Raw genomic sequence first — 20,075 nt, forward strand, 5'->3', positions numbered from 1 at the left:
GAAAGTAGTGAAGTCAGGAAGTGCTGCAGGCTTCACTGCAAGATTTAGGGGCCGGTCGCCTTGCACTGTGTAGTATTTGAGTTTATTAATAAGAATCTTAATGTTAGTGCTTAAAAAAAAGTTATGGAACAGCCAACTCATTTTACAGACGAACTGTTTGCCAAGCGCACAGGGACTCTGTTGCCAAGCTGGGACTAGAATTGAGGTGTTCAGACTTCCAGCCACAGGAACGTCATTGTATGTGTGCGGTGTGGGCAGGCGAGCAGGGCTCTGGCTGTGTTGACTTGCTCCTCTAAGTAGCTCAGAAGGCAAATGTGAAAGAAACAGGAAACTCTTTGTCCCATTCTCCAATTGCATTTCAGGTTAGACTTTTGAGGCCATGATACTGGGAATTTGGCATTGAAAGAGGGATAGGTATCTACATTAACCAGATAAATTCAGCTTTTTGCTTTGCTGCTAAATACCTGACTCTGTGAGCAAATGTGTGTTGTTTGTCAGCCCCAAGGGAGGTGAGCTGAGACAGTGGATGCGGGAGCTCAGGTAATCACAGCCCACCCTCAGGCATCTGGGAATTCACTACATGACAGAATGAGATCTTCACATTCCCTTTTTGGGGTAGCCACCAATTTCCCTCTCCCTGCTGCCCGCCGATGGCAACATTGTTGTCCTCTCTGCTTATCACTGACTATTGTCTTCTGATTCTAATTTACTGCCAGGTTTGACACTCAATAAAAGCCAAGAAAACATTAGTTAGGAAATCTTTTCTTCCCTCAACTACAGCCCCCTCCTCCAATCTCCCCAACTCAACTGATGTTTTTTGAAGTTACGCAAAGAAAAGAGGAGCTTCCTTTCCCAGGAGCATGGCAATAAAACCAAGGCAAGATGACTTGGTACCTTTAATAGAATGGCCTTTACCATTTGTTCAAGCCCAAAGATGAGACCTTGAAGGAAAATAGATGGAAGACAATAAAATAGGATATGAATGATGCTTAAAACTCTCTTGTGCTCCCCATTTAGACAGAATGACCTTCACTCAATAGGCTGGACAATATAGGCTGGTCCTGATATCAGGCTCTGGGGTGGTCTTTTCAAGGATAGTAGGCCGTGCAGCTACCTCTTCCTTCACTATCATCCAGAAAAAACTACAAGAGAGCTGGGGACCCTGTCTGGCATAAGCAAATGCCCTCAAATATTCTTGGGTGATAGTATTCTATTCAGAACAAGATGCATGGAGGCTATAGGGGAGCTTATTCGGAGCACCTCTTTTGGAAAAGTCCATGTGTGGACCACATCAGATGGTTGGAGAGAGACCAGTGGGGTCACACTATGCCAGTTGCCAAAGCCAGGATGTCGCTGTTGATGTTTATCATCCAAAATGCCCAAATTCAGCAGATCTGAGAAATTCAAACAAAAAATAGCAATGGAGATACAGGCTGAATACGATGCTGAGATGAAAACCCAGCTCTGGTAGAAGCAAAATTCTGGAGCTAGGGAGAGCTATTTCTGGGAGAGCCAAACAAGATGGCATATCAAAAATAACCGAGTCAAGAGAAAGTCATGGTCATGGTGGGTAAAGCCCAGGGAACAGTCCTCTAAAGAAACCTTAGCTTTTAGCCCAGATGTTACTCGACTCCCTGTTCCTCAGTTGTATGTGCTCCTCTCACCCCACCCCATGCCCTTCAAGTTTCCTCTGTCTTCCTTTCCAGCTGGTCTCTGTGGAGGGAACTTGCTACCTTTTAGCTCTGTTATGCTGGCCCTTTTAGCTAGTTGCTTTTGGGTGCTGGTCCTACTCCAGCTCACCCACAGCCCATCTAAGGGAAAACCGTGATGCCAAGACACTCTGCTGTGGCCCTTCATTGCTTTTTCTGAACTTAGCGTATTCTCTCTGATGTCCTGTTTGTGATTTTGTCTCCTCTCCCAGTTGATGATTGCTTTTCTGAGAAATGCTCTCTGGCTGACTGTGTTTCCTCTCCCAGGGATGTTTGCATTTGGACAAGAGATTGCACTTTCTGACAAAGGAATGCTTTATTACTTATGATATTTCAGATACAAGCAAGATGCTGTGGATTGGGGGGGTAGGATTTCTAATCTTCATCTCAGCATTTTCTCCATTCCTTCCCCATTCACATCACTCACAGCCCCTAACCTGATCCTCTCCAAGTTTGTCCCAACAAGGTAAATGGCACCACAATTCCCTCATGATTAAATTAAAAAGCCTAGACACTACCCCAAGTCTTTCCTTTTCCTCACCCCACATCCAATCCTTAGGCATGTTTTGTCTTTCTTTCTACAAAAGATAACTAAGCACTATCCACTTCTCTCATCTCCACTCTATCATTTAGTAATGCCGTCATCACCTCTCACTTGGACTGGCCCTTTCCTAGTCACCAACTTCCATCCTCACCACCCTCAGGCTGTCCTCACACCACAGCCTTTAGAATATCACATCATGCCATCTAACTGCTTAAGACACTCAGGACTTCCAGGTAGAATAAAGTTCAAATTCCTTACCATGGTGTTATGGGTTGAATTGTGTCCCACCACAATTCTTATGTTGAAATCCTAAACCCCAGTATCTGAGAATGTGACCTTATTAGCAAATAGGGTTGCTGCAGATGTAATTGGTTATGATTAGATCATACCGGAATGGGGTGGACCCCTAATCTAGTATAACTGGTGTCATTATAAGAAGATGGCTATGTACCAGAATGTATAAGGAACTCAAACAACTCAATAGCAAAACAACAAATAATTTGATTAAAAAATGGGCAAATGACCTGAATAGACACTTCTCAAAAGAAGACATATAAATGACCAACAGGCATATGATAAAATGTTCAACATCACTAATCATCTGAGAAAAGCAAATCACAACCACAATGAGATATCATTATCTCACTCCAGGTAGAATGGCTATTTAAAAAAAGACAAAAAATAACAAATGCTGGCAAGGACGTGGAGAAAGGGTAATGCTCTTATCTTACACTGTTGATGGAATGTAAAGTAGTACAGTCATTTTGGAAAACAGTACGAAGTTTCCTCAAAAGACTAAAAATAGAACTACTAGATGATTCAGCAATCCCACTGCTGAGTATATATCCAAAAGAAAAGAAATTGGTCTGTTGAAGAGACATCTACACTCCCATGTTTATTGCAACATTATTCACAATAGCCAAGATATGGAATCCACCTAGGTGTCCATCAACAGATGAATGGATAAAGAAAATGTGGTATATATGCACAATGGAATATTATTCACCCATTAAAAATAATGAAATCCTGTCATTTGCAGCAACATGGATGGAAATGGAGGTCATTATGTTAAGTGAAACAAGCCAAGCACAAAAAGACAAATATCACATGTTGTCATACATGGGAGCTACAAAGGTGAATCTCATGGCGATAGAAAGTGGAATTGTGGTTACCAGAGTCCAGGAAGGAGAGGGGGAGGATAGGATTAAGAGAAGTCAGTTAATGGGTACAAAAATACAGTTAGATAGAAGGAATAAGTTCTAGTATGCGATAGTACAGTAAGGAAATTATAGTTAACAATGATTTATTGTATATTTCAAAATAGCTAAAAGAGAAAAATTGTAATGTTCTCAGCACAAAGAAAAGATAAATGTTTGAGGTGATAGATATCCCAGTTACCCTGATTAGATCATCACACATTGTATGCAGGTATTGAAATACCACACACACCCCAAAATATGTACAACTGTGATACATCAATAAAAAATACAAAATAAATAAATAAATAAAAAGTTCTGTGCTTCTGGACACACACACACACATACACACATGAAGATGCTATGTGAAGACAGAGACACACAGAGAAAATGCCATGTGATGACAAAAGCAGAGACTCGAGTTATGCAGTTGTAAGCCAAAGAATGCCAAGGCTTGCCAGCCACCTGCCAGAAACTCAAAAGAGACAAGGAAGGATTCTCCTCTGCAGGTTTCAGAGGCCCTGCCAACACCTTGATCTCAGACTTCCAGCCTCCAGAACTGTGAGGTGATACATTCCTGTTGTTTGAAGCCACCCAGGGTGTGGTGCTTTGGCATGGGAGCCCCAGGAAGCTAATGCACATGGCTTCTGAGAACCAGGATGATGAGACTCCTGCCTACCTCACTCACCTTCTTTTGTGCCATCTACTCCTACTCCAGCCACACTGGCCTTTCTGCAGATTCTAGAACATAATCCCATTCCTCTTTGGAGTCTTTGTGTATACTAGTCCTTTTCCACATAACATTATTCTTCTAGCTCTTCATGTGATTGGTGTGTTCTTATCTTTGTGGTTTTGCTTTAAATATCCCCACTTCAGGGAGGCCTTTCCAGACCATTCTACCTACCTAGGTTCAATGCATCCTGTTTATTTCTCTCACAACACCCATCTCAACTTTAAAATGTTTAATTTTTCTTTTTTAACCATTTGTTTACTTTACTCTTCTAGAATACAAGCTGCATAAGGGCATGGACCATTACAATGGGATTGTTGTTTGAACCCGAGCTCACGGTCACTGTCTCAGAAGAGTTTATTCACCAAACATCCTTGGCATTTCACACAGTGCTTGGAATATAGAAAATACTCAATGAATACGTTTTGAATGAGTAAATGAAAGAAGGAATCAATGCTACATTTAAGGTACAACCTGTGATATTTTCTTTTATTAGAGGATGAATGCTAACAGTCTTGGAGCACCGCCTATGAAACACAGAAGGTCTAACCAATATAGGTAATAATAGACTTTATTGGAATTAGAAATGAAAACCAGCCCTCTAAGACTTAAAAATGCATGCTTTTTCTACCAGTTCATGTTGAGAATATTATGAAAATTTCCTTATAAATCAAGTGATATTTTTAAAGTACTGGGGGAGCTGGCCACTTAAAAGGAATACTAAGGTAATCCAATTTTTAAAGTGAGCAATAATTTCCTAATTCATAATTTGTGAACACTAAGCTTTGGAGTTACTGAGGTAGCTGGTATCAGGGCATAACTGTGGTTTCTGCTTCTGAAAATGCAATGATGTTTATTTTTACCACCTGCTCAGAAATGGATGAATTTTCAATATAAATTCCATGCCTCCATCTCTTTTTCAAGGTTAGATGCCAAATACAATGATCTTCTCAAAAATAAAACAAAAAACAAAACAAAAAAGCAACAAACAAAAAGAACCCAAAACACCCAATAGCCTATCTGATTTGAGAGCTGGTGGTGACATTTTTTTTTTTTTTCTAATTTGGAAATCTCCCAACACCTTGTTAATTTGGCTCTCTGAGAAAAATGGGATCTTCAATTCACCTCCTTAGGGGAGAACAATGGATGACTTAGCATGGCTTGTCCTTTAAGCAAGTCTCCTCATTCTCCGTGTTGGGCAATGATTCACTTTCACAGCGCCTCAATCCATCACTCCTCTCAATCCCTTCCATACACCTCTCCCGTCGCTCTTCAGGGAGGGAAAATGGATGGCAGATGTTCCCTGAGATCTTGTTTTCAGACAAGGGGAGGCAACAAGAAAGAGGTGGCCCTGCTCACACTGCCAGGGGCTACAGCCCCCGACCTTGAGCGGGTGGGTGGCCCGCAGAGCATCCGTATGGCCTGTGTGACTCTGTGAGCAGTCAGCCCCAGGACAGGAGGAGAGCAGCCTGTGGTTTCTCAAAGAAAGAAAGTGGCTGCTGAGAAAGGGGTGTTCAGTCACTTGAATGTCAGCTCCACAAGCAGGGCTTTTATCTGCTTGGATCACTGTTATGTCTTCAGGACTTAGAAGAGTGCCTGGCACACAGTAGGGACTCAAGACATCTTTGTTGACTGAAGGAAAGAAAGAATGAATGATTATGCACACTTCCCACCAGGCTACAAAGCAACTTAGACATGACAGATCATTCTTTGAACCAGTGGTTTCCTGCTGCTCTGAGCTCAGAGCTCTACCCACTGTACCACTCATTGGGATGGAGCAGACTGAATTCTGGTTCAAACCTCTCCCATCATTGCACCAACTCTAAGTCCTGGAAGGAGAGGACTTGAAGCTCTGCTTACAATAACCATTTCTTTCCTTGGTCCCCATACTTGAAGCTATTTCAACCACATACCCTGATTTGGAGCTCAGAAAAAATAGTCTCTGTGGCTATATGGTGCTTTGAATAGAGCTGGCCTCAATAAACATTTGTGGAATAAGCATGTCCAGTCTTTGCCTTCCAGACTCCTGGGTGGGATAAGGACACAGGGCAGAGAGGACCACAGTCTCAGCACTCTGTTTATCTTGCTATGTGAGGACAAACAAATGGTCTTGGACACTTCGTAGGTTAAGCAAAGAGGAAAATAATATAGTAGGTCTCCCATTGGCTACCACTTAGAAAACACCTGCCTGGTGCCAGGCACTGTGCTAATATGCATTACATATTTAGCAGGACGTTGGACGGAACTCTTCCTGCTATCCCAACATTGGCAACTGGTGTGCAGAGCTGAGGCAAAGAGGCCTTAATTCTCCCCAGACGTAGAGAGAGCAGCCGACAGTTGAGGACAGACACCACCTTCAGGACTTGGCAAAAGGCAGCTGAACTGGCTCTGCCACCCTCAACCACCACTCCAGTGCCCCTTCCCAGCCTGTAAAACACAGGAGACAAGGAGGGGGCCTGAATTGTTGACTAGCGGATGGATTTTTGGCTTCGCTCTCTCCTTTCATGAGAGAAAGGAAAGAAGTACCTGCTTGCACCTTGGCCAAGCCAAGTGAAAGGGCGCCAGGAAAATTGTTCAGAAAGATTCGGGTTACCTCCAACAGGGGACACTGACATTCCCTCCCAGCTGGTAGCCCACAGCCCCCTCTGGTACTGCCATCAAAATGAGCAGAGCAGAGTATTGAGTTCTTAAGCGAGTGGATGTGATCCGATGGGCTTGGGGCATATGAGAACACAGGGATTCACACCTGCAGCTTCTTAGCCTGAAGGAGGCCTGCTGGGGTGGTGGAGACAGCCAGGGGAGGAGGGTCAGTGGTGCCAAGTGCCTGCAGAGAGGGAAAGAAGCCCTCTCCTGGCCCCCGCTACCTCTGGACCTTAGAGGGTGTGGAAGAGGAAGGCAGAGGTTCCGCTTCCTTGGAGCAGAAGATAAAGGCTGGAGGCGGGGAGGGGCTGTAGGCTGGACAGGCAGCTGCTGGATCAAGCAAGGTGGTGCCCCCACAGTGGTGCCCCCAGGGCGGTGCCCCCAGGGCTGGAGGAATGGACCCAACCTACGGAAAGGATGGTTGTCCCCTCTGTGAGGGTCCACAATGACTGAGGAGCTGTGGTGAAGCTGAATACTGTCTCCAACAGCCAACACATTGATAGAGGATGGAAGCCGTGTGAGTGACAGCCTCACACACTTTTCCTTTCCCCTTCCCTGACCCAAAGCGCCAGAGGAGCTCGAGCCTAGCAGTGAGGGGTGTGTCCCGGAAGCAGACCATGGGGAGGGGGGAGTGGGGACGAGAAAGACTTGAGCAGGAGACCACGCTTGCAGTCCCCCATCCGCCTGCAAGTCCCTTGAGTCATGAACTTGATTCACATCAAAGGAGGGAGTTTCAAAGTACCTTTGAGATTGGTGCTTTAAACTAGACAGACAGAATAATTTTAACAATAAAAGTTGCCAGAAAATCATGGATTCTGCCTAAGATGTCATTAAGCTCTGAGCATAGGATAAATGCCCCAGAGAGGGAGGACAATTTAACATAAGACGCTTGGAGACAGTGAATGGAGGAAAATAAAACTGCCCGATGGTTACACCCTCTGAGCTCAGACTGCCTGATGAACCAGTCACACACACATTATGTCACTGCACACATACAACAGCTCTACAAGGTGTGTATATACAATCTTCATTGAACAGATGAGGAAACAGGATGAAGGAAGTCAAATAACTGGCCAACAGCCATATAGGGCTGGTTACCTGGGCTCCTAACTTCTGCAGAACACTGCCTCCCTCGTCCTGTCTGGGCATCGATTCCAGATGTGTCTGCAGGCAGACGCTCTGGGGCATGTAGAGCAAGGAGCGGGGGCCGCTGTCCTTGCCCCACCTCATACCCTGGGATTCTGGGCAAATTACTTAATGTGTCTGAGCCTTGCTTTCCTCCTCTATAAAATGGGAATAGTATCTATCAACAAGGTGCTGTGAGGATTTGATAAGAATATTTTTCATAGGGTCTGGCAGGTAAGTAGACATTAATTACTAATTCTCTCATTCCTTTTCTTGAAAGCCTAGCTCAAGGTGCATCCTTCCTCCTTCACCCTCTGTAGCATCAGTGAGATTTTGCTGAACCCTCTATCTGCAGCCCTCAGCATTTACCACAAGCCACTCGGTATATTGCTAGTTTCCCTTCTATCTGATGACATCTCTCTGATCAGACTATGAGCTGCCTAAGGGCAGGACCGAATTCACACTTCAACACTCTATGGCCTGTAGCCACACACTCAGGAAGAGTTCAGTTAAACCAGTGCTTCTGCTGGAATACTGCTCTGCTAAACAGCTGGGAAAACCTGAAATCTACAGAGAAGAGGTGAGGATAATGATACTGGTAATTACAACAGCTAATGTACTGAGCTCTTACTCTGCATCAGGCACGGTGCCAGGTGCTTCACACGCATTCTGTCGTGGACTCCTTCCGTCAATCCTGGCTCAGAGGCTTGTTTGCTGGTGGGTTAGTTGGTTGGCTTTAACTAACATTCAGCAAGAGCTTACCATTGCACAGACACTACTGGAAGTGTGTTCAGCATGTGTTATCCCATGTAGAGCTTATTAAAAAGCTGTGTGGTAGACACCAGTATACCCATTGTGGAGGTCAAAAAGGGGGCACACATGGATGAAATACATTGCCCAAAGTCACACAGCTAGCACATGAAAGACCCCAGATTCAGATCCTTGAAATCTGCTTTGGAGCACACCCTGTGCCCCAGTGCACAGGGTTAGGTGACTCGCCAAAGTGTATGTGGCTAATAAAGGACAGTTGGGAGATTTGAACCCTCTGGCTTTAGAGCTGAGTTGGTTCCCATGTGTGGTAGCAGAAGCAGGACTGCAAAGCAGCAACTCATACATGCAGTAGGAACATTTGTTTCAATCTGTGGACCTCTTCAATAGGACAGAAGAGTTCATGGGTCCCTCTTCTAACCTCTTATACTTGTTAACAAAATAAGCTCTCTTCAGACTCTGGGAAGAATGGTGAGGTTTTAGATGAGACACCAAGAAGATAGTCCTTAGTTTCAATAGAATACCAGAAATTAATTAATGCATACCACCAGAAGTTAATGCTATTAATATCATTCTAGGAATATTACCCTTCTAGAGAGCTGTCTCCTCTCACACCCCCAGGGACTCAGTGCCTTTCTTAGATCAGCTCTGTCTTCCCCCCCGGCTGACCTCATGGTGCAACTTTCACCTCTGTAATCTGTTCTCTCCGAAAAGGGTGCCCACCTAGCTGCTCTCCCTGGGGTATGTAGATCCCTCCCAATGGTCCTCTCTCTTGAGTCCTGCCATAGAACACAGAGCCCACCCCAGCACCTGATGGCCAATGCAGCCCCATCCGAGCCAGGAGAGAGAAACCAGAAGGGCTGGTGACCGGAGCTGGGCTGATAGGAAACCCCACGAGAGAAGCAGGCCGGATGCATAGGGTGACACGTCAACTGATTCACGTTACTGCCACAATCAGACAGCTTTCCAGCCTCTCCCAATCTGCCCTGGGCTCTCTTTGGACATGCCATACCCTGTTCTTGCAGAGCTCAGAAAAGGAGCTCCAAATCTTCTGAACCTCAGATGGACTATGATCATCCAGATTTCTGTGAAAGCAGGGTGGGTGATACAAAGGATCGTGAGTTTATCTAAAAGATTCTTCATTTGACTACCAGGGCTCCCTGAAATATGATATATTCACTAATATGTGTAAAATAAAGTGATCAGGTAATTCTTTGCCAGAATTAGCATAAGGCTGTGTTCTTTTCCCCACTAATCTTGACAGAGGGGACCAACTGTGTCCAATTTAACCACAGGCTGGTTGATTTCCCTCAAAGGTAAACACAGGAAGGTCATTGATTTTCTCTTGGGGCTCACACACAAGTCCATGTACTGCCTTTTGAAGATTGCTCTTGGAGAGAAATCTACTCATTTACGAGGGAACCTCCTCTGTAGGAGACCTAACTCAAAAGCAGTTGTCTGAATGTTAGTATTTTGGTGGAGGGTTCTTTTGTTCTTTCTCTCATTCTAGTTTTTTTTTCATCAACTCTAGAGGACAAGGTTCTGTCCTATGTATTGACTTAGACTAAATATAATCCAGATTCTTCTGCCTTCTTAAAAAAGAGGTCATAGTTCCAGAGTTTTTCCTCAATGGATGCGAACCTAACTCATTGCCTTTGCCTTAGCAGCAAAGTTTTGGTCTAGGGGCTGTACTCACTTCATTATTTTATTGTTGAGCACAGATACGTGATCAACATTCAAGTGTTTTCCTGAGCCTCATTCTGTTCCCAGCCATCCCCAGGTAACACTGTGTGGTTTATTCTTCCCTCTGCAGCTCATGGACCTCCCAAATGAGAACGGTTGGAGACAGGTTTTTACCTCTGAGAAGTGTTCACAGATTTTTGACTTGGTGACATGAACTTTCTTACTGTTGACTTACTTATGGCTGTTCCCTGTGGTTACATTAAATGTTGAGGGCCTAGCCCACCAGATCTGTGTACATGCTTATTATGAGCCGGGATTATTCCTTGTAAACCTCTAATAATCCTATAAGGAGGTACTATCACTGTCCACATTTTTCAAATTAAGGATTTGTAAAGTTTAGGCAGTTTAGGAACTTGCCCAAGGTCACTAAGTGGTGACATCAGGTCTTAACCCAGGTGGCCTTGGTTCCAGAGCCTTGGCACATTTGGTACTGCAAGAAGCCTGTCCACTCATGAAGGGCTGGGCCTGGGAAGACCTTTGGAGTGCAGATAGATAACTTGGAGCAGTGGTCCTCAACCACAGATCTATATTAGAATCATAATACATAGGAGTGCTTTTAAAATATATTGATGCCCAGGCCCCACTTCAGAACAATGAAATCAGACTCTCTCTCCCAGGCATCAGTATTTTCTAAGCTCCCCAGGTAATTTTAATGATAAACCAGGCTGAAAATCACTCATCTTTCCTGTGTTTGGGTTGTGCATCCCAGAGCTGATCTGAACCCTAACAGCTCCAATAACTTCCTGGTTTGGCTGCTGCTGTTCTAGACTCCCAACCCCCTTCTACCCCCAGCCCAGAATCAGCACCTCTATTCTCTTTCACCTGGGCTCTGGAATGTGACATGGCTGTCAGGTATGTGCACATTGCACAGCACCTCACTGCTCACTTAATCCTCTGCGGATGCTTCCCCTGCACTCATGGGCCCTTCACTCTCCTCCCCCACTGTTGATCGTTCCCTCTCATGAATTCACGTGACAGCATGATCATCCACCTTGGAGAGTACTTATCTCATTGTATTGTCCTTGTCTATTTATAAGTCTGTCTCCCCCACTGGACTGTGAGCTGCGGGGGTCTGGGGCTGTGTCTGACTCCTCTCCATGTCCCCACTGTGCGGCGAAGCACTTGGCACAGAGGGTGGACCCAGACAAAGTAGGTTGAAAGAATACACTCAGGCCTGAACGACTGGATTCTAATATCAGAAAAACCTTTCTGTGTCTGTTGCCACAGCCTATCTTACCATTCACCTCCATTTGACACAAAGACTTTTTATAGGAAGTAAAAAACCTTTCCTATAAATTAAAAAAAAGTAATTCACCCTTCAAGATTTGGCTCCAAACCTACCTCCAAAAGGAAGTCTCTTGGATTGCCCCCAGCTCATAATGATCCCTTTTAATGAATTTTTATAGTCATTACAGTCTGTATAATTCGGTTGTCAATTGCATTCTTCCATTACCATCTTCAATAGTTATTTTTTAATGCTCATGGGTTTATGTTCCACCTTCCTAACAAAACTGTAAACTCCATGAATTTCAGGACTATTTTTAAGATGGCAGCATCATTTTGTTGGCTCACTTGTTTGAAGTCTCCTGACAAACTGTAAGCTCTTTAAGGCCTGACAGTCTCATACATTAATCTTCATATGACAGCCCAGGCACGGTGCTGGCACAAGTAGGTGCTCAGTGGGACTTTGTTAAATGAAGACATTTGGTAACCCCTTTTAGCCCAGTGCCCTGAACTTATTAGGTACTCACAAATCATTTTTGTTAACTGGGTATGAAATGAAAAAGCATAATTCTTATTATAAGATGTGGTTCACATGAGACACAGAATTTCTTGGTATAAACCCTCTTTCAATTTCTTTTTCTACTATTTATAAATGCCTGATTATTCAGCTCCAAAATTGAATGAGAAGTATTGTGGAAGAAGCCCTCGCCCACTTGCAAATCCCTTACATACCAATTTTACACAAAGCCCCTAAACCTTAAAACCCTAAATCACCCTGAATGCCATATACCTCCTTTATTAAATTCAATATGTCACTGCTGAGAAAAGACAGTGGTGCCCAGTGGGTTTGGTTGGTACCTGCACACCCACACATGCACCTAAGCATAATTTCTAAATATGAAATCAGATCTGTTTTAATTTTTTAATGAAGGCAATAGATGCCCTGGCTCCCTCACTAGAGATGCTGTGCTGCTGTACCAGCTACAAAACACAGGGTCCTGCTCTGTTTTGCCAACTGATTATATAGGCGGGTTCCCTGTGGATACTCACAGATAGCCTCATTGTCAGACAGATCATTGTTTTCTGTTTTCCTTTGGTGCAGTAAAAGTCTATGTGGGAGGATGGGAACACAACGGAAACAAATGAACTCACCTGGCCCAGAAAACCATTCCAACACTCTGTCCCCCAGCACCAAATCCTCAGCCCCATTTTTGGCCCTCCAGCTGCTATTTCCCAGCGCACAGCTGCTGCTGCTAAGCTCTAATGAGCTGCAGTTAGCAGGGTAGGAAGGAGGGGCGGGTTCCAATGCCACTAATGAGGAAGTGCCAAGACGGGCACTCAGGGAGGTGGTTTTAAAGCAGATGAGTGGAAGGCAGGCAAGCTGGTCTAGAAGACAGCTTGTTCCAAGATGTTGGAATGGGAGGCTCAGTATAAGGTGTCTTCCGGAACACTCTGAGTGAGCTTCAAAGCCACCGCCAGTTGAAGCTGGTTACAGTCCTTCACCACATGCAGACGAAAGAGAGGAAAAGGCATCTTGTGCAGCCGACCCACAGCCAGCTCTGCCCACTTGTGCCAACACGATCCCTTCAGTGTTCTGCTAAATAAAATGGCTACCGAGGACGTTTTCCTACTTCAGGCAGCAGAAGATCTGTAATGTCGCCAATGCCATGGCTGGGAAGTTCCAGCCAAATGACCTTTGGCAGGAATCTGGATCTGCAATGAGGCCAGGGAGGTGGAGTCCCTGTCTTCAAAAGGCTCCCCCAGCACATTTCATCTGTTAGTACCAAGTGACTGGCACACTTGGCTTTTTCTCTGCAGCGGCCCAGTTTTCCTTTGTTAAGGGTGTCTAGAAGAGTTGTCAAACGTATTGGGGGGATGACTGCTCTCCAAAGAGGTCCAGCAAGGGAAAAGGGTCCTTGTTTCTGACATTTGCTCTAGTTCCTCTCTCTAGTCATTGAAAAAAAAAAAAATTAGAAAAGGATTTGAAGGGGAAAGATCTGTTATTTATACATATATTTTAAAATACATTTATAAGATTTGAGTGACCTGACTGCACATTCACAGCTGAAATAGAACAAGGTGATGCTCTTCTTGTTTTAGCTCTCATGGCTGTAAACAAGTGTCCTGTTTGCAGTTTATTGAGTGCCATGTTTTTCACTTTTTGTGTTTTTTTTCTATTGTTCTGCTGTTTAACTTGGTCCCCAAGTGTAATGATGAAGTGCTGTCCAGTGTTCCTAAGCCCAAGAAGGCTGTGATGTGCCTTAGGAGAAAATATGTGTGTTAGATAAGCTTCATTTGGGCATGAGTTATAGTGCTATTGCCTATGAGTTCAAAGTAAGTCAATCAATTGCATAAATTACATAAGGTGTCTTTAAACAGAAACACACATAAGACAAGTTTATGTATTGATCAGTTGATGAAAATATTGTGACCAGAGGCTCACAGGAACCTAACCCTGCTCCCCAGGAGCAATGCTTCAGTATTCATTCAATGTTTGTGCTAACTCTATGGGATATAACCACTATAAATAATGAGAATTGGCTGTATTTTGGGGGATAATTTTGGCTACTTGAAATGGTTTTCTATGGTATTTCAAATCAAAGAGACAATGGGATAAGAGAACAACAAAAGGAAGGATAGGTGGAAAATTGTTATATACTTTTGTCTACTATTTGCCAGATTTCTTCAACCTATTGTATCTCATTTAGTCTTTGTAGTAGCCCTATATGGCTGGTTTTATTGCCCTTTTATTCCAGATGGGAAAGTTGAACCTTCAAAATATTAGTCCATTTACTTGAGGTCACATGGCAGGAGAGACAGAAAGGCAGAATTCTAACGTGGCCCTAAGATTCCTTTCCCTCCCCTACGTGCATGCCCTATATAACCCCTTCCCTCAAGTGTGAGTGGGACCTGTGAACATGATGATGATCATATGCCACGATTCCGTTACATGGCAAAGGTGAAGGGACTTTGAAGATATGATTAGTTCCCCTAATCAGTTGACTTTTAAGCCTTGACTTTAAGGGAAACAATCCCAGGTGGGTCTGACCTCATCAGATGAGCACTTTAAAAGAAGTGAGAGGTTCTCTCTCCTGCTGGCCTTGAAGAAGCAAGCCATGAGTTTTACAACTGCAAGAAAATTAATTCTGCCAGCCACCACCTTAACTTGGAAAAAGACACCCCCCCGCCCCCTGCACACACACACACCAAGCCTCAGATAAGACAGGAGCCCCAGCTGACACCTAGGCTGCAACTAAGTTGTACCCAGACTCCTGATTCATGGAAACTGAGAAATAAATGTCATTTGTAGTAAGTAGTCATGGAGCAATAGAAAACTAATACACACAGCCAAGGAGTGGTAGAGTCATTGTTCAAACACAGGTCCGCCTGCCTCCAAAGCTGATGTTCTTTCTCTTTATACCATGTATAGAGGGTCCCTGACTTATGACAGTTTGATTTATGATTTTCAGCTTTACAATGGTATAAAAGTGATACACATTCAGTAGAAACCATATTTTGAGTACCTATACAACCATTCTAGAATGACAATATTCAATAAAGCACATGAGATATTCAACACTTTATTATAAAACAGGTTTTTTGTTTGATAATTTTGTACAACTATAGGCTAATGTAAGTATTCTGAGCACGTTTAAGGTAGGCCAGGCTAAGCTATGATGTTTGGTAGGTTAGGCGTATAAAATGCATTTTCAGTTTGCGACATTTTCAACTTATGATGGGATTAAGTGCCTTATAATAGTCTATTGGGATGTAATCTCGTTATAAGTCGAGCAGCATCAGTAATACCACCTTTTGTTTGTTGTTTGCTTGCCTGCTTGGTGGGCATTGGTGAGGGTTAGTGGAAGGGGATAGGGAAGATATTCAGATACAATGACTAAGGTTTTAGCCCTATCACAAGAGCTTGGGTGTAAAGACATGGGGAGCTTCTCCATGTCAAGAGAGGAGGGATGGGCATGGGCAAGTATTTTATCTCCTTTTGCTCAGGAAATAGCTAGTGGGGATCTGGGGACAGCAGGATTCACAAAGGGACAAGCTAAGAACACTGGGTCCCTAGTGTTGGATGAAACACATACAATTGCCAATACGAATATATTTTTGATGTACACAAACAGCGATTACATATGATTCAACCAATATGTGCAAGGACAAAGCTTAACCAGCAGTTAGACCAGGGCCAAGTCAGTAACCAGAAGCAGGACAGAAGCCAAGTGTTCTGTAGGAAAGAAGTTCTACAGTGGGAAGAGATGTGAGTGGGGCCACAGTCAAGGCAAAAATCCAACAACCAGAGACAGGAGGAGCTATGTCAGTGATCACATTCATGCCTAAACCATGTCAAATTTTAGTTAAGGGCTCTGCACAACTGTGGGAAGGATGAACACCTGTGAAACCCAAGCCCAACCTTCACATTTCCGACTTTGATTCAGTGACAAGTTGTGCTGTGAAAGGGGAAGCAGAGGCAATGGTCAGGGCTGGGATGGGGTTATACCATTGCAGGCCTCATGTAATGGCCAAAAATAATGTATGTCAGACACCTGCTGCAGTACCTGGCACGTGGTAGGTGCTAAATGAATGGCAATATTATTATTTGGCACTTCAATAGATAACAGAAAACTGCCTTGCTTAGGTAAGATGAAGGCAAGAGTGAGGAATCTCCAAATATATGGATAAAAAAGAAAGGTATAAAGTCCTGATTGGGAAAACCAGAATCAGGCTGGAAAACAGTTAATTCCTTAATTACTGAACTTCCTCCTCTGGGGCTGCATGGGGGAGGGCAGCACCTTCGGCAGTGCTACGGGAGAGTTGTGAGTCTTGCTCAGATGCCCTGGCCATCAAGAGCAGGGCTCTGCATCTGAAGGAGTCCAGGCCCAATGGGCTTGTGGTTTTCACCCCCATGAGCCCACAGATGTGACTCCACTCTGAAGCTGTAATCATTCTGTTTAAGCTTCTTGATCATCACGGGCTCCGAGGAGGAGGGTGTATGTACTATGGGGCATGGGAAGAGGGGAAGAGGCCTCAATACGGCATACGTGCTGCTCAGAGACAGGCCCAAGAGCCCTCTAGAGCCTGCACGGTAATTATTGTAGCTGTTGCAGCCCCAGAGTCCCACTGGCAAGTGATTTCACATGTAATTATCCTTGAGACAAGGACTTTGTGCATCCTCTTCCCAGCCCTTCTTCCTCCCGCTTCTTTTATTCTCTTCTCTCTACGTTCGTTCTTTCTTTCCCTTCATCTCCCAATGAAGTCCATCAAAGTCCACATTAGGATGCAGAAGAGTCCACCTCAAGGTCACCTTCTGGCCTGGCCTGGGGCTGCTCTCTCCTTGGGGAGCAGCCTGTCATGTTCCCTGACATCGTCAAAGAAAGCCCAGATAATGACACGTCCCTCCACCTTCCTCCAGACAATACTCTTTGACTTTCTATCTTTAGATTAACTGTCTCTTCCTAAAAGCCAACCTTGGGCTCAGGGTGGAATACAACTACTGATGGGGAAACCTGAACAAAATGCTGGTACAGATAGGTCAAAATGGCTGGGATGTGTCCGAGATTCTACTAGTTACTTAACTAATAACTAGCAGGTAATACCCCTGGTGAGCAATTTAGCCTAGGCACTGTGCTCAATGTTTTATATTTAGCATGATTGTATTCAATCCGCACAACGACCCTATGAGGTAGGTGCTGTTATTACCCATGTTACGTAAGTGAGTAAAGGGAAAGGCTAGGTAACTTTCTCTAGATCACATCACCAATAAGCCAGCCTGGGACTCCAACTCGGTCCATGCATTTATAACCATGCTGCTCTGTTACCCCCCCCCCCCCCCCCCCACTGTGTGTATCTGGGCTTTAGCCCACACAGTTGCTTTCACACTTCTGTTATTGGTGATGTCCTCGTGGCAATGATGATGCAAAACCTGTTCTTCCAGCTCCTGACATTCTTGTGGTGCCCCACCCTCCTACCAGTCATGGACAGCCATGGCCTTGGCTGCCCTCAGGTCTCCTGTGGTGTCGTCAGCCGTGCCCTAGCCAGGTCTGCCTTCTTTTGCAGAGGAAAGCAGGTAACATATCTGCATTTCAGGGCACCAGGTAACACACCTGCAGCTCAGGACCAGCTTCAAGGCACCAAGGAACTCCAACGGGAGAGAGGATTTGGAGACCAGGCTCTTCTTTGCTTCTGCATCACAAGATGAAAAACTCAACTACACAGTGGGGTGTTGCATTCAATGACCCAGAAAGGGGTTGAATGAGGGTGTGTCCTGCGTGAGGACCATTTACCCCTGAGGCCAGCTCCTAGGAATATTCATGTGTGCCCTACAAGCCGAGGCAATCAGTCACCCCTTCTTAATAGTCCTTCTGAATCCACTGGAGGAGGGGGTCTGCAAGTCACCTTTAATGACACCAAACTGAATCCCCCAATGAAAAGCAGGAGGACATTAAGGATCAGACAAGAAAATGCAGCTTGAGGCTGCTTCAGCATCAGCTGGAGCCTCTGGGCAGTTGTTTAAGGTCTATCAAGGACCAGGGCTAAGGAGATTGGGAATAGAAGAGGAGGCCATTATAACCGCTATGGTAAAGTGACTAAACAGATTGGGGTATGTGGCTTAGAGAAAGTGGCCTTTCTTTTTTTTTTTTTTTTTTTTTAACCTTCATCTACTTGCAAACAGGAATTGAAGAGGTTTGCAATTGGAGAAAGCAGTTGAATGAGTTCTAGCCTCCTCTTGCCTTGGGAGCTTTGGGTCGGTGTCCTCGAGGGACAGTGAACCCCACAGGCAGCACGGGGGCCGCTGTTCTATCAGTCCTTTGACCGCAGGTGTGAGGTCCCTAACTCGCATATTGAAGTCCGGAGTAGGCAATGTGCGGAGCTTATGTAGAGTTTCCTGGAGCTGTGACAAATTACCACAAACTTGGGGGCTTAATACAGCAGAAATTTATTCTTTCACAGGTGTGGAGGCTGAAACTCTGAAATCAAGGTGTCATCGGGGTTAATTCCTTCCGGAGGTCTGAGGAAGCCTCTGTCTATGCTTCTCTCCTAACTTCTGGTGTTTCCTAGCAATCTTTGGAGTCCCTTGGCTACCTCACTCCAATCTTTGTCCCTGTTGTCACATGGACTTCTTCCCTGTGTGTCCTCACATGGCCTCCTTGTAAGGATACCAGACTAGGATCTAGGGCCCACCCTAACCCAGTACAACCTCATCATAACTAGTTACATCTGCAAAAATCCTATTCCAAAATAAGGTCATATTCTGAGGTCTGGGGAGACATATATTTGGGGGCTGTGTGGGAGGGACACTATTCAACACAGTACAGCTTGCCAATGGCATTTGGGCAGATCTCACATCAAGGCAAGGAAAGGACTCGGATTCCCCAAAAGGAGAGCTCCAATAAACCTGGGCCCCTTCCTCCCGGTGTGGTGGGGGAGGGGAGCAGCACCACCCTGAGCAGTGTCTGTCTCACGGAGGCACCGCTCATGCATCTAAACTGTGGCATAGCAATCAGGCCCAAAGGAGCAAAAAAAGTCATGCAGAGAATGAAGGCAACTTCCCCCAAAGCTCAAGACAGAGCAGGCACCTTTCTCCCAAAACATTTGCCGTTTGGAGTACCCAGGTAAGATGCCGAAGGTAGCTCAATCAATCTTACCCCCTCTCTGCCCAAGCTAACCTAGAAAACAGGCAAAAGTCTTTGGTCTTCTTTCCTCTCCCTTCCAACCCTCAGGAGGGCTGGGGATGCGCAGGGAATCGGCTCCCCCCAACATCCAAGAACCATCCTGGGTGGAGCATCTCATGGCAGAGAGAGAGCAGGGCTGAGGGAGCCCTCAGTCCCCCAGGGCAAGCCTGTTCTGGCAGCCAGGAACGTGTTTCGGAGGCATTCAGGGAAGTGTTGCACAGAACCGCGTCCAATCCAGGCTGAGCAGATTAGCTCCCTCCCAGGGAAAGGTTCTGGGCAGCTGAGCAGGGCAGCTCCCTGTGCAGTGGCAGGGGCTGTCATTACAAGGCCCAGATAGGACATAATTACATGCTCCCCGGAGGGAACTCTTAATTGAATTACAGGGTGTCTCCTGAGCATCAGAGGCAGCCCGGGCTCCGAGGTAGCCGAGCAGCACAGACGCAGACCCTCTGAAGAGCTGGCGCCTGGGCAGGGGTCAGGTGTGGAGAGGCCCAGGGACACCAGTGTGCAGAGGGCTCTGTGGATCTTGCTGACACTGTGAGAAGAGAGGGAACAGAAGACAAATAGAGAGGGTGGGCGTACCCTGGTCCTTGTGCCTGAGAGGCACGTTTCACTCCCAGGTCGCCCCGGGCTTGCTGCAACCTAGAGGTGGCACACAGGCAGAGGGGGTGCTGGGAATTCTCTCGTTCACGCATTTATTCATTCAGCTGACATAAA

General features: G+C 45.2%; 1 protein-coding gene across 6 annotated transcripts in view; it reads right to left on the reverse strand.

Moving 5' to 3' along the window:
• The window catches only part of SLC8A3 (solute carrier family 8 member A3), a 140,218-nt gene that overhangs the window by 88,612 nt on the left and 31,531 nt on the right, over window positions 1-20,075 (reverse strand). The gene's annotated exons all lie outside the window — the stretch shown is intronic.

This window comes from Eulemur rufifrons, chromosome 2, assembly GCF_041146395.1.
Source record: "Eulemur rufifrons isolate Redbay chromosome 2, OSU_ERuf_1, whole genome shotgun sequence".
NCBI classification, from domain to species: domain Eukaryota; kingdom Metazoa; phylum Chordata; class Mammalia; order Primates; family Lemuridae; genus Eulemur; species Eulemur rufifrons.